Source organism: Pipistrellus kuhlii, unplaced genomic scaffold, assembly GCF_014108245.1.
Source record: "Pipistrellus kuhlii isolate mPipKuh1 unplaced genomic scaffold, mPipKuh1.p scaffold_m20_p_94, whole genome shotgun sequence".
In the NCBI taxonomy this organism is placed as follows: domain Eukaryota; kingdom Metazoa; phylum Chordata; class Mammalia; order Chiroptera; family Vespertilionidae; genus Pipistrellus; species Pipistrellus kuhlii.
The window spans coordinates 660,866-674,445 of NW_023425600.1; the positions used below are offsets into that span (position 1 = coordinate 660,866).

The 13,580-nt window shown below is 45.4% G+C and overlaps 1 pseudogene; it reads right to left on the reverse strand.

Moving 5' to 3' along the window:
* Positions 1-11,324: 11,324 nt before the first annotated feature.
* LOC118714027 lies at positions 11,325-12,841 on the reverse strand (annotated as a pseudogene).
* Positions 12,842-13,580: the final 739 nt, after the last annotated feature.

Below are 13,580 nucleotides of genomic sequence, written 5' to 3' on the forward strand. Positions count from 1 at the left end.
GGAAGAATCCCAGGGCCCAGAGGGAGGAGGCGGACACTGAGTGGACACAAGCTCTTCACGGATGGAGGTCCTCTGTCTGTCTGTCCGGCACCTGGGGCCCCCACAGGGCCTGGGTGCTGGGAGAAAACTCAGCGGGGCATGTCCTTAGGACCTAATGTTTGACGTGGCAAAAACTAACAGTGGGCATGGATGGACAGAACGCCCCATCGTGCACCGGGTGGCACGGCCTCACTCCCAAACCATCCCACTGCCCTCCAGGCAGGACCGAGAGGATGGAAAGTAGGGAGAGCCAGAGGGACATCACTCAGTGTCCTCACTCAGTGACTCCAGGCCAGCCCAGGCCACACACCTACCCCACACCCACTTCAGCCCAGAGGCCCCAGCCCCTGGAGGTCTTTCCAGGGTTCAACTGTCCATCTGCTGCCTGCCTCTCCCCCCAGGAAGGCCCGGCTCACTGCTCAGCACGACGGCATTTCCAGTCCATACTTCCGTGCCTGGCCTCCCTGATGCGAATGTACAATAGCAGCAGAGGTTGAGCAGTCAGCCCACAGTGCTGGGCTCGTCCAGATCTTGCAGGGCAGCCCCCGTCCCCGTCCCCGGACGGGCCTGAGGCCGGGGCAGAACTCAGCTCTGGCCGGAACAGGAAGCTCCTGGTCCCCGAAGCTGACCTTAGGTTCAAGCCCTTGGAAACGAAGCCTGGGTTTTAATTACTCAGAAAACATGTCCACGCCTGCCCAGGCAGCCGACACCTCAGTGTACTCCTCTGATTAAAACTAACGGTAGGTTTGGTGAGGGGCCATAGCAAACGTGCCATTGGAAGGCCCTTGCAGCGTTTGGTGGCCCACTGCACGCTGCTTAGAGCCGGGAGCTGCTCCCCGGTCGGTCAGCGCGGCCTCTGGCTGTGCGTCTTCAGAGGAACTGCGCCTGCATCGCCATGCCCTTGGGGAGTGGTGAGGCTAGGTGGGAGCGTCCTGAGGGTCTGGTGTGCTGGGAGGAGACCGCTCCTCGGGCCAGCGGCCCCTCAGGAAGCATAGAGCTGGCGTGAGTCTGATTCAGTCTCTCCATGACTGGCAAGGGCTGGAGGGTGAGAACTGGGCTCCAAGTTCAAGCAGAACCTCAAGTTGGGGGTAACTCCTTGCCCTGCCCCTCTCCCCTCACCCAGCCCCTCCCTGACTCAGAAGCATCCGTCCTCTAATAAAGGGGTGTCGAACTCAATCAGAGAAGGTGCCAAAATCTAAAATCCAGCCTAAATCGCGGGCCGAATGGTTTACTGAATAGTCATAAACTGTCATTGTGATGGAAACGCAGCGGAGTGCAGTGATGACAGCGCGGTGCGGGCCACATTGCAAGGCCTGGCGGGACGGATTTGGCCCGCGGGCCTTGTGTTTGACACATGTGCTCTAATAAAGGGGGGGGATGCCAATTGACTGTCACTCCATCACTAAGATGGCTGCACCCACAGCAGGGACCTGAGGCTATACTCTCCCCTGCCCCCTGGGGTTTGACAGGGGACTTCAGGCTGCACTCCCTTGCGGGATCCCTTCACACGACCCGCGTGGTTCAGGGCCCACTCGGTCCGGTTTCTGGAGGAGGCTGCACACTAAAATGAAGAGACACTAGAAAAGAGTTAATTTGGGACAAATGGGGGCCAGGAGGAGAAAACCTCTAGTGGGAAGACTACCGCTAGGCTCTGGCCTTGCTATCCCTTCTATTGAGGCTGTGGGATACCCTTAAGCAGCTTTGAGAAACACCCATAGCCCTCAGGCAGGTAATAAGCAGATTATCATATCAGTAAGGATTTACATGATTATAAGATGGGGAAGTTGCCTCAGTTACCATTAACTCAATTAGATAGGGAGTGCTAAGCTCTGACCTTTCAGAGCTTCAAGGTTAACCAGCCTCTTTCTATTAGTGAGACAATGATTGGTTTCCAGCACTCCCTGCCCTGGCATCAGACTGGGGGACCTCAGGATGCCCCCCCCCACCCAGCAGGGCTTGTCAGGGGACTTCAGGCTGCCCCACTCCCCCAGCACTGGGCCAGGGACCTGAGTCTGTGCTGCCAGCCTGGCTGGGCTTGACAGGGGACCTCAGGTGCACCCCAGTGCTGGGCTGGGGGAACTCAGGCCGTGCCCCTGACCAGTTGGGAATTGACAGGGGACTTCAGGCTGTACCACTGACTTCAGGCTGGGGTACCTCACACAGCACACCCCACCAGGCCGGGAGACCTCAGACCATACCCCCCGCCTGGTGGGACTTGACAGGGAATTCAGGCTGAACCTCCTGCTGCAGCACTGGGCCAGGGGACCTGAGGCTGTACCCCCCTGCCTGGCTGAGCTTGGCAGGGGACCTCCAGGTGCACCCACGGTGCTGGGTTGGGGGAACTCAGGCCAGGATACCCGCCCAGTGGGGCTTGACAGGGGACCTGAGGCTGTGCCCCCTCCCGGTGCTGGGCTGGGGGACCTGAGGCTGTGCGGGCCCCCCCACCCCCCACCCCCCACCCCCCGCACCCCAGCAGGGCTTGATGGGGGACCTCAGGCCATGCCCCCCTGTCCTAGTGCCGGGCCAGGCGACCTGAGGCTTTGTCCCCCGCCTGGCAGGACTTGACAAGGGGGAATGGCCAGGTCTGGGTCTCACGTGATTTTGAGGTGCATGTGGGTGGGTGGGAACTTGACTCTGGGTCCCGTGGTGCACCCCAGACTCTGACAGAAGGAAGGTTTTCATATACATTTTAATAATTTTCTTTCATCTCTGACACTTCTATTATAGAGAAAGGGCAAGTAGCAATATTATTTCCTCTAATTAATCCCCTTTTAATGTGTACAAATTTCGTGCACCAGGCCACTAGTCTTACATAAAAACTGCTGTTTGAAATTTTAACCCTGCTATTTGGCTTCTGTAAATGCTTGCTTGCTTGCTTAAATAATAAGGAAAATAAGACTACAGCCATTTCAGAGAGGCCGTTATACTTTCACCAGATGACGTTATTAGTGTTGGCACCAGGCCAGGCCTTTGGTTGAGGTCTCAAAGCCCCAGCACATAGGGGCTCTTTAAGAACTTGCAAAGGGGGCCAGAAACACCCCATATTTGGGAGACAAAGAGGGTAAAACAATATAAATACAAGAAACTTCCTGTGTGATGGGGCCCAGAATTGGAGAGACATTTTCCTCTGGGCTCATGCATAATAATAATAACAATAATAATAACAACAACAATAAATGTAACTCCATCTCTCTAAACATTGCTCGCTTCTTCGGTTTTCATAACATTAATGGTTCCCTGACTGAGAAATAACTGTGCTTTGCCTTTTGGCCTCTGGTGAGTGGGTCAGATTTGGGGCCTGAGGGAGGCACCGCTCTGCTGGTTTAGCAGAATTGAACCGGGGGATTCTGGGCACTCCCGGACCTCCGCCCAGGACCTGGCCAGCATCTGGAGAGAGTGGACAGACACTCCTGGACCTGTTGACAGAATCGGTAAGGTAGGGGCCCTATCAGTCAGGCCCATGCCGCGTGTGTAGAAGGGGGAGCTTGATCACCTCCCCGGAAGCCTAGGGCTTCCTCAGGCAATTAATCAGGAATCAGATGGACTGTTTAAACTCTGAGTCAATATCTGGTAGAAGTAAAAAACTCAGGCTGTCTGGTGCATAAATGTGGGACTCTGGAGGTAAGTGAATTCAGATTTGATTAAGGAATTATGAGTTCACTCTGCTGTTTGTTTGTGTGGGACTAGCCTCTTTGCTACCGAGAAGGGGGACTGGACACAGTCTTAACTCCTCCGTTAGATTCTCACCAAGACGTTGGTCAAGAATTCTATTCTGGGGATGGGTGCAGGGAGTGCCCCAAGCCCGTCTGGGGAGTTGGGCATGGTTTCCTTTATCTGCTCAGCTCCAGTCTGTGCTAGTCTGCTGAGAGAATGTGAATGTGGATGTTTGTCTGTCTTGCCATATTTGTCTGCTCATTAACTGGCCTGTGTGAAGCAAAAGCTACTTTTAAATTTTTTTTAAATTTTATTTTTTAATCTTTATTGCTCAGATTATTATAATTTTTTCTCCTCCCCCCATTCCCCCATAGCTCCCTTCCACCCGGTTCCCACCCCACCCTCTGCCCCTACTTCCCCCACCCCTGCCATTGTCTCATCCATAGGTTATACGATTTTAATCCAGTCTCTTTCTGCACCCCCACACTCCTTTCCCCCTGATAATTATCAATCCACTCCCTTTCTTTGCCCCTGATTCTATTATATTCACTAGTTTATTCTGTTCCTCAGATTTTTAATTCACTTGGTCTTCTTCCTCTTCTTAAGTTATACCTTTCAGCATTTCATATAATACTGGTTTGGTGGTGATGAACTCTTTAACTTTTTCTTATCTGCGAAGCTCTTTATCTGCCCTTCAATTCTGAATGATAACTTTGCTGGATACAGTAATCTTGGTTGTAGGTTCTTGCTATTCATCACTTTGAGTATTTCTTGCCACTCCATCTGGCCTGCATAGTTTCTGTTGAGAAATCAGCTGATAGTTGTATGGGTGCTCCCTTATAGGTAACCAACTGCTTTTCTCTTGCTGCTTGTAAGATCCTCTTTTTGTCTTTTGCTCTTGGCATTTTAATTATGATGTGTCTTGGAATGTTCCTCTTTGGATTCCTCTTGTTTGAGGTTCTGTGCATTTCCTGGACTTGTAAGTCTATTTCTTTCATCAGGTGGGGGAAGTTTTCTGTCATTATTTCTTCTAATAGGTTTTCAGTATCTAGCTCTCTCTTTTCTTCTGGCACCCCAATAATTCTGATGTTGATATGCTTGAAGTTGTCCCAGAGGCTCCTTACACTATCTTCAACTTTCTGGATTCTCTCTTCTTGCTTCTCCAGAGGAGTGTCTTTTGGCTCTTTGATCTGATTCTTGTGTTCCTCCATTTTGCTGTTGGATCTCTGCATAATATTTTTCAATTTAGTCAGTTTATGTTTAATTTTTAGTTGGATCTCATGAAACTTATTGGCTTTATCTAGGATATTCTTGCATAACCTTAAAACCATGGTTTTGAACTCTATATCCTCCATCTCTTTCGTTTGAGATCTATTTCCTTATCTCAGCATTTTCGCTGCTTCCCAGAATTGGTATGATGACTTTGTGTGTTTGGTGTCCTATATGGCCCAGTGGTCAGCCTCCTCAGTTACCTGAGGTAGACACTCTTGGTGCTCCCCTTTGTGGACTGTGTGTACAGCCTTGTTGTAGCTAAGTCTTTATTGTTGTTGGTATCCTGGGGAGGAATTGACCTTCAGGCCAATTGGATGTGGGTATCAGCTATGTCTACTCTGGGATACCTTCTATATTGGAGACAGTCTTATAGGATCAGACTTGCAAAATTGCAAAAGCCTCTGAGCTCTGGTTGGATGGGGCAGAGTCTCCAGTGTTTGCTTCCTGACGGCCCTGTCATTGTGAGCTCGCTTGAGTTTCCACCTGACCTCTGCCTTCCGCAGCTCCCCTGAGTTTCCGCCTGACTGTCCTGATTTCCCCATTCAAGAGCGTGGGTGCCCCAGGGGCTCACCCGGAATTGGGTTGGGTCTCTGTAGTCTGGAGCTTCTGCCTCCTTCTGCTATGGAGAGGCTGCAGCAACCTCCGTGGTTGGACCTCTCTGCTCGCACTCACTCATGCGCCTGACTGTAGACCCTGCCTGCTGGGGTTCCCGGCTCCCCCAGTCTCCCAGTCTCTGAGTCTCTGGGTGCCTTTCTCTACAGTCCAGACTCCACCTGTATGAGCCTGGGTCCATGGGATTTCAGGATCCGTGAGCCTCTCTCCTTCTTTCTGGTTGTAGATTTCCCACTCCGCCAGCACTCCTGTGGTTTTGGATGAAGTCCATTCTGATTTTAGTTGTTTCTTTAAATTGTTGTGTGAGGGGGCAGCTTAGGTGCTTACCTAGGCTGCCATCTTGAGATCCCGCAAAAGCTACTTTGTGTCTTCTGGCTGTACACATGAGAGTATTTGTTATCTCTTTCTATTGTTTAATTTATTTAAAGATAGAGCGGACCTGCTGAGACAAAATGCAAAAGTCTCTAGCAGCTTTGAGATTTTTTTTTGATAAATTTTAATTTTTTAATTATTTTCCCTTTCTTTTTAAATTATCTTTCTCTTTTCTTTTTTTTATTGTATAAAGTATTACACATAATATCAATAGTACATATATATACCTTTTCCCCCATTGACCTTCTCCCAGCCTCTCCTACCTCCTGTCACATGCCCTCATCTCACCACCTCCCCCAGTGTCTTGTGTCCATTGGTTGTGCTTATATGCATGCATACAAGTCCTATGGTGGATCTCTTTCCCCACTTCCCCAATACACCCCAGCCTTCCCGCTGTAATTTGACAGTCTGCTCGGTGATTTATTGCCCCTGTGTCTATCTTTTTGTTCATCAGGTTATAATGTTCTTTATTTTCCATAAGTGAGTGAGATCATATGGTATTTTTCTTTCACAGACTGGCTTATTTCACTTAACATAATGCTCTCCAGGTCCATCCATGCTGTGGCAAATGGTAAAAGTTCCTTCTTTTTTTAAGCAGCATAATATTTTATAGCAGCATAGTATTTTATAGCTGCATAGTATTTTATATTATAGCATTATATTATATTATATTATATTATATTATATTATATTATATATAATTGTATTTTATTATATTATAACAGCATAGTATTTTATAGCAGCAAAGGATTGTATAGATATACCATAGTTTTCCAAACCACTCACCTACTGATGGGCACTTAGGCTGTTTCCAAATCTTAGCTATGGTGAATTGTGCTGCTATGAACATAGGGGTGCATATGTCCTTTCTGACTGGTGTTTCTAGTTCCCTGGGATATATTTCTAAAAGTGGGATTACTGGGTCAAATGGCAGTTACACTTTGTTTTTTGAGGAAACTCCATACCATTCTCCACAGTGGCTGCACCAGTCTGCATTCCTACCAGCAGTGCAAAAGAGTTCCTTTTTCTCCGAATCCTGGCCAGCACTTGTCTTTGTAGATTTATTGTTGATTGCCATTCTGACAGGTGTGAGATGGTACCACATTGTTGTTTTGATTTGCATCTCTCGGATAATTAGTGACTTTGAGGATGTTTTTATATGTCTCTTGGCCTTCTGTTTTTTTAAAAAAAGATTCTATTTAGGTCCGTTGCCCATTTTTTTTATTAGATCATTTATCTTTTTTAAAATTTTTTATTAAGATATTACATGTGTAAATACCTTACCAATCTCCCCCCCGCACCCATTCCCAAACATGTCCTCCCTCCCCATAGTTTTTCCTCCATTGGTTATACTTATATGCATGCACACAAGTCCTTCAGTTGATCTCTTATCTCCCCCATATCTCCCTATCCCTCCTCCCCACTGTAATTTAACAGTCTGTTTGTTTCTTTACTGTCTTTGTATCTATCTTTTTAAAAAATATATATATTTTATTGATTTTTCACAGAGAGGAAGAGAGAGGGATAGAGAGTTCGAAACATCGATGAGAGAGAATCATCGATCAGCTGCCTCCTGCACACCCCCTACTGGGGATGTGCCTGAAACCAAGGTACATGCCCTTGACCAGAATCAAACCCAGGACCCTTCATTCCGCAGGCCGATGCTCTATCCACTGAGCCAAACTGGTCCCTGCTGTATCTATCTTTTTGTTCATCAGTTTATAATGTTTCTTATTATCCACAAATGAGTGAGATCATGTGGTGTTTTTCTTTCATTGACTGGCTTATTTCACTCAGCATGATGTTCTCCAATTCCATCCGGGTTGCTGCAAATGACAAGAATTTCTTCTTTTTTATGGCAGCATAGTATTCTTTTTTTAAAAAAAATTATTTATTTATTTATTTTTTAATTTCCATGGCAGCATAGTATTCTATTGTGTAGATGTCCCATAGTTTTTTTATCCAGTCATCTGCTGACGGGCACCTAGGCTGTTTCCAAATCCTAGCTATTGTAGATTGTGCTGCTATGAACATAGAGGTGCATATATCCTTTCTGATTAGTGTTTCTAGTTTCTTAGGATATATTCCTAGGAGTGGGACTACTGGGTTAAATGGGAGTTCCATTTTCAGTTTTTTGAGGAAACTCCATACTGTTCTCCACAGTGTAGATCATTTATCTTGATAACATTTGCAAATATGTTCTTCCATACAGTGGGCTTTCTTATTGTTTTGTTGATGGTTTCTTTTGCTGTACAAAAGCTTTTTATTTTGATGTGGTGCCATTTGTTTATTTTCTCTTTAGCTTCCATTGCCCTAGGAGCGGTATTGGTGAAGAAATTGCTTCAGCATATGTCTGTGATTTCTCTTCCTGCGGATGCCTCTAGTATTTTTATGGTTTCCCGTCTGATGTTTAAGTCCCATATCCATTTTTATGTATGGTGTAAGTTGTGGTCTAGTTTCATTTTTTGCATGTATCTGTCCAATTTTCCCAACACCATTTATTGAAAAGACTGTCTTGACTCCATTGTATGTTCATGCCTCCTTTGTCAAATATTAATTGAGCATAGTGGTGTGGGTTGATATCTGGGTTCTCTATTCTATTCCATTGGTCTATATGTCTGTTCTTGTGGCAGTACCAGGCTGTTTTGAAAACAGTGGCTTTGTAATATATGTTGAAATCTGATCTTGAGATCCCACCTACTTTTTTCTTCTTTCTCAGGATTGCTGTGGCTATTCAGGGTCTTTTTTAAAAAATCCAGATTAAATTTTGAAGAGTTCTTTCTAGGTCTGTGAAATATGCTATTGGTATTTTAATGGGGAGTGCATTGAATCTTTGGGTAGTATGGACATTTTAATGATGTTGATTCTACCAATCCATGAACATGGTATGTTCTTCCATCTATTTTTGTCTTTCTCCATCTCTTTTTTCAGTGTCCTATAGTTTTCTGCATTTAGGTCTTTTACCTCCTTAGTTAAGTTTATTCCTAGGTATTTTAATTTTTTTTGGTGTGATGTTAAATGCGATTGCTTTTTTAGTCTGTTTTTCTGTAAGTAAACTATTGGTGTATAGAAATGCCATAGATTTATTGGTATTGATTTTGTATCCTGCTACATTGCTGAATTTATTTATTAAGTCTAATAGTTTTTTGATGGAGTCTTTAGGGTTTTTTAGGTACAATATCATGCCATCTGCAAATAAGGACAGCTTTACTTCTTCTTTTCCAATTTTGATGCCTTTTATTTCTTCTTCTTGTCTGATTGCAATGGCTAGTACTTCCAGTACTATTTTGAACAGGAGTGGTCAGAGTGGGCATCCCTGTCTTGTTCCTGTTCTTAGAGGAAATGGTTTTCGTTTTTGTTCCTTGAGTATGATGTTTGCTGTGGGTTTGTCATGTATGGCTCTTATTATGTTGAGGTATGATCCTTCTATTCCCACCTTGCTGAGAGTTTTTATTAAGAAAGGGTGTTGAACTGTCAAATTACAGCGGGGAGGGGAGGGAGATCTGGGGGAGATAAGAGATTAACCGAAGGACATGTATACATGCATATAAGTACAACCAATGGACACAAAACTCTGGGGCTGGTAGGTATGTATGGGAGGGGGGGCAATGATAAAATATGTACACATATAATAATTTAATTAAAAAAGTAAAAAAACTTTTAAAAAGATGAATAGAATATTAATGTTAACAGCTAAACATGCTAAGGTTGGCTTTTTATGAGCTAAATAATTATAACTTGCAGAAGGAACAGACAAAAAGATTAATGATGTGTAATTCTAGTTAGGTGACAAAAGTAATAAAACTGTTATGATATTGCAAAAAAAAAAAAAAGAAAGAAAAAGAAAGGGTGTTGAGCCGAAACCGGTTTTGCTCAGTGGATAGAGCTTCAGCCTGCGGACTGAAAGGTCCCGATTCGATCCCAGTCAAGGGCACATACCTTAGTTGCAGGCACATCCCCAGTGAGGGGTGTGCAGGAGGCAGCTGATCAATGTATCTCTCTCATCGATGTTTCTAACTCTCTATCTCTCTCCCTTCTCTGTAAAAAAGCAATAAAATATATTAAAAAAAAGAAAAAAAGAAAGGATGTTGGATTTTTGTCAAATGCTTTTTCTGCATCAATTGGTATAACTATGTGCTTTTTATCTCTCAATTTATTTATGTGATATATCATGTTTATTGATTTGCGGATATTGTACCATCCTTACATCACAGATACATCCTACTTGGTCACGGTGTATGATCTTTCTGATGTTCTGCTGGAGCCGATTGGCTAGAATTTTGTTGAGGATTTGGGCATCTATGTTCATGAGGGATATTGGCCTGTAATTCTCTTTCACTGTGTTGTCTTTATCTGGTTTTGGTATTAGGATAATGCTGGCTTCATAGAAGGAGCTTGGAAGTGTTCCTTCTTCTTGATTGTTTGGAATAGTCTGAGGAGGATATGTTTTAGTTCTTCCTTGAATGTTTGGTAAAACTCCCCTATGAAGCCATCTGGCTCTGGGCATTTGTGCTGGAAGCTTTTTGATGACTGCTTCAATTTCTTCCATAGTTATTGGCCTATTGAGATGTTTAGATTCTTCCTGATTGAGTTTTGTGAGGTGGTATTTTTCTAGGAATATGTCCATTTCCTCCAGATTGTCCAGGTTGTTGGAATAGAGTTGTTCATTTTTTTTTTTAACAATACTTTATATTTTAGTGGGGTCTGTTGTTATTTCTCCTAGTTCATTTCTGATTTTGTTTATTTGAGTTCTTTCTTTTTGCTTTGTGGTGAGCCTGGCTAGAGGTTCATCAATCTTGTTTATCCTTTCAAAGAACCAGCGCTTGGTTTTGTTGATCTTTTGTAATTTTTTTTATTGGTCTCTATGTTGTTTATCTCTGCTCTGATCTTTATTATTTTCTTCCTTCTGCTTACACTGGGCTTTTCTTGTTGCTCTCTTTCTAACTCTTTGAGTTGTAGGGGTAGGTAATTTATTATCATTATTTCTTCTTCTTCTTCTTCTTCTTCTTCTTATTCTTATTATTATTATTATTATTATTTGCAGTAGGCTTGTAGAGCTATGAACTTCCTTCTCAAGACTGCTGTTGCTGTGTCCCATAGATTTTGGATTGTTGGGTTTCATTGTTGTTTGTTGCTAGGATGTTTTTTATTTCTTCTTTGATGTCTCTGGTAACCCAGTCATTGTTTAATAGCACACTATTTAGTCTCCATTTGTTTGATTTTTTGGATTGTTTTTATTGTAGTTGATTTCCAGTTTTATGCCACTGTGATATGAGAAGATGCTTGATATGATTTCTATCTTCTTGAATTTGAAGAGTCTTTGCCTATGACACAATATATGGTCTATCTTTATATATATATTATATATATATTTATTTCTGTAAAATGTCCCAGTTCTTCCATAACTTATAAACATGATTTATACCGAGGAGTGGATGGGAAAGTGGATGGGGGGCAGACCTGGGATGGGGAAGCTCCTCTTCTTGATGCCACCTTGGTGCGGGGCCCCAAGATCTTTGGGGGTGGTGGTGGTGCTGCTCCAATACCTCCCTGAGGTTGTCTCCCAGTCTCTGCCCCTGGTGCTCAGAATCTGGTGTGTCCCTCGATTCCAGAACCCCTTATGGGCCCCAGGTCCACTGGGCGCACAGCTCCTGGTGCTCTGAATCCTGAAATGCCCTTGGTACTATAATTCCACCCTCAGCTGCTGGGGTGATGGCCCCCTCCGTTCCCCTGCCCCCCGACCACCAAGGAGGGAAGGAAGGGAGATGGAGGGACACGTAGGTCTCCCCTCTGTTGGGGGAGTAGCAAGGAGAATCTCTAGGAGGGAGGGAGTGGGAGGCAGGAGCCAGAAGGGGCTCAGCCACTGATGAGGTCAAAGCCACACTGGAGCTTGTTCTTTCAGTGATTCAGGAAGGCCCTGAGGGCCAGCATCAGGGGCAGGGCGGGAGCTTCTCCAGCGGGGCACCACGGTCCAGTTGCTGTCCACGAAGCCTCTGAAGAGGAGGTTGGCCTTGAAGTCCAGAAGGAGACACTCGTGTCCTGCATCCCGGTGCTGGTCTCAGGCTCCACGCCTGCCCGCAGCTGGTCACTGGCCTTGTGGAAGTACGTTGCATGCATGTCCACCTGGCCCAAAGTTACTGTTGCCAACCAGTTCAACGTGTATTTCCCAGCTAGAGACATGACAGTACCTTCCTCCCCAGGCTGCCGGGGTGACCAGCTCTTTGCCCAGTGCCAGACACAGTGTGATGCTCTGGAGGTAGTGGGTCATGAGGATTCCTGAACCCACCAGGACGTCTGGGTTCCCGAGGGTGACGGCTGCTGTGAAGTCAGAACCCCAGTATTCCCCATCCACCTGCCAGTTCACAAACTTGGACTGCTGGGTCTTGATGGTCATCTGGGACCTGATCCAGGGCCCGGCTAGTGAATGACCTGGGCATTGAGGCTGCCACTATTGTCCTTGTCGCCCACCAACACGGGGAATGCCTCTGTGGGACTCAGCGGCTTTGTCCCCACGTACGTTATCCCAAAATGGTAGTTGGACTCCCTGATTGTGCTGAGGGCTACTGTGTGATTTAGCTGGAAATGGTTACTCAACCCTTTGTTGACAGTGATCTTGACACCTTCCATCTGAATAGGAAATAGCTCCTGGCACTTGCAGTGGCATTCCTCGTATGTTCAGGGATTGGGAAGGCAGCCGCAGGCCCCATCGTCCGCGGTCCCTGCAGGCGTCCTGGGCATCCGTTCTGAACCTTGGTGGGCACCAGCCCCAGCACCCAGGCTGTCCCTGAGAGGCGGCAGTGTGAAACTTGGAGGACAGGGTGGAGGTGGCGGTAGGTGTGGGCAGCAGCGGTGGCCCTGCGGGTGGCCAGCTAGTGGCCAACATGCTCCCCATGGTCGCTAGTAGCAGCACCTGTTCCTGGCCTGGGCTCTGCTCCCAACCCATGGACCACGCACAACCGAACCCACTGCTAATAAATCTTTATTGTTCAGATTATTACAATTGTTCCTCTTTTTTCCCCCCATAGCTCCTCTCCACCCAGTTCCCACCCCATCCTCTGCCCTTACTCTCCCCCACCACTGTCCTCATCCCTAGGTGTACGATTTTTGTCCAGTTTCTTCCCACACCTCCCACATCCCTTTCCCCCTGAGAATTTTCAGTTCACTCCCTTTCTATGCCCCTGAGTCTATTATATTCACCAGTTTATTCTGTTCATCAGATTTTTAATTCACTTGATTTTTATTTATTTATTATTTATTTATTTAAAAAAAATATATTTTATTTATTTTTTTTTTTTTTTTTTTTTTTTTACAGAGAGGAGGAGAGAGGGATAGAGAGCTAGAAACGTCGATGGGAGAGAAACATCGACCAGCTGCCTCTTGCACACCCCCTACCAGGGATGTGCCCACAACCAATATACATGCCCTTGACCAGAATCGAACCTGGGACCTTTCAATTCGCAGACCAACGCTCTACCCCTGAGCCAAACCGGTTTTGGCTAATTCACTTGATTTTTAGATTCACTTGTTGATAGACATGTATTTGTTGTTCATAATTTTTATCTTTACCTTTTTCTTCTTCTTCCTCTTCTTTAAAAAAAATATTTTATGGATTTTTTACAGAGAGGAAGAGA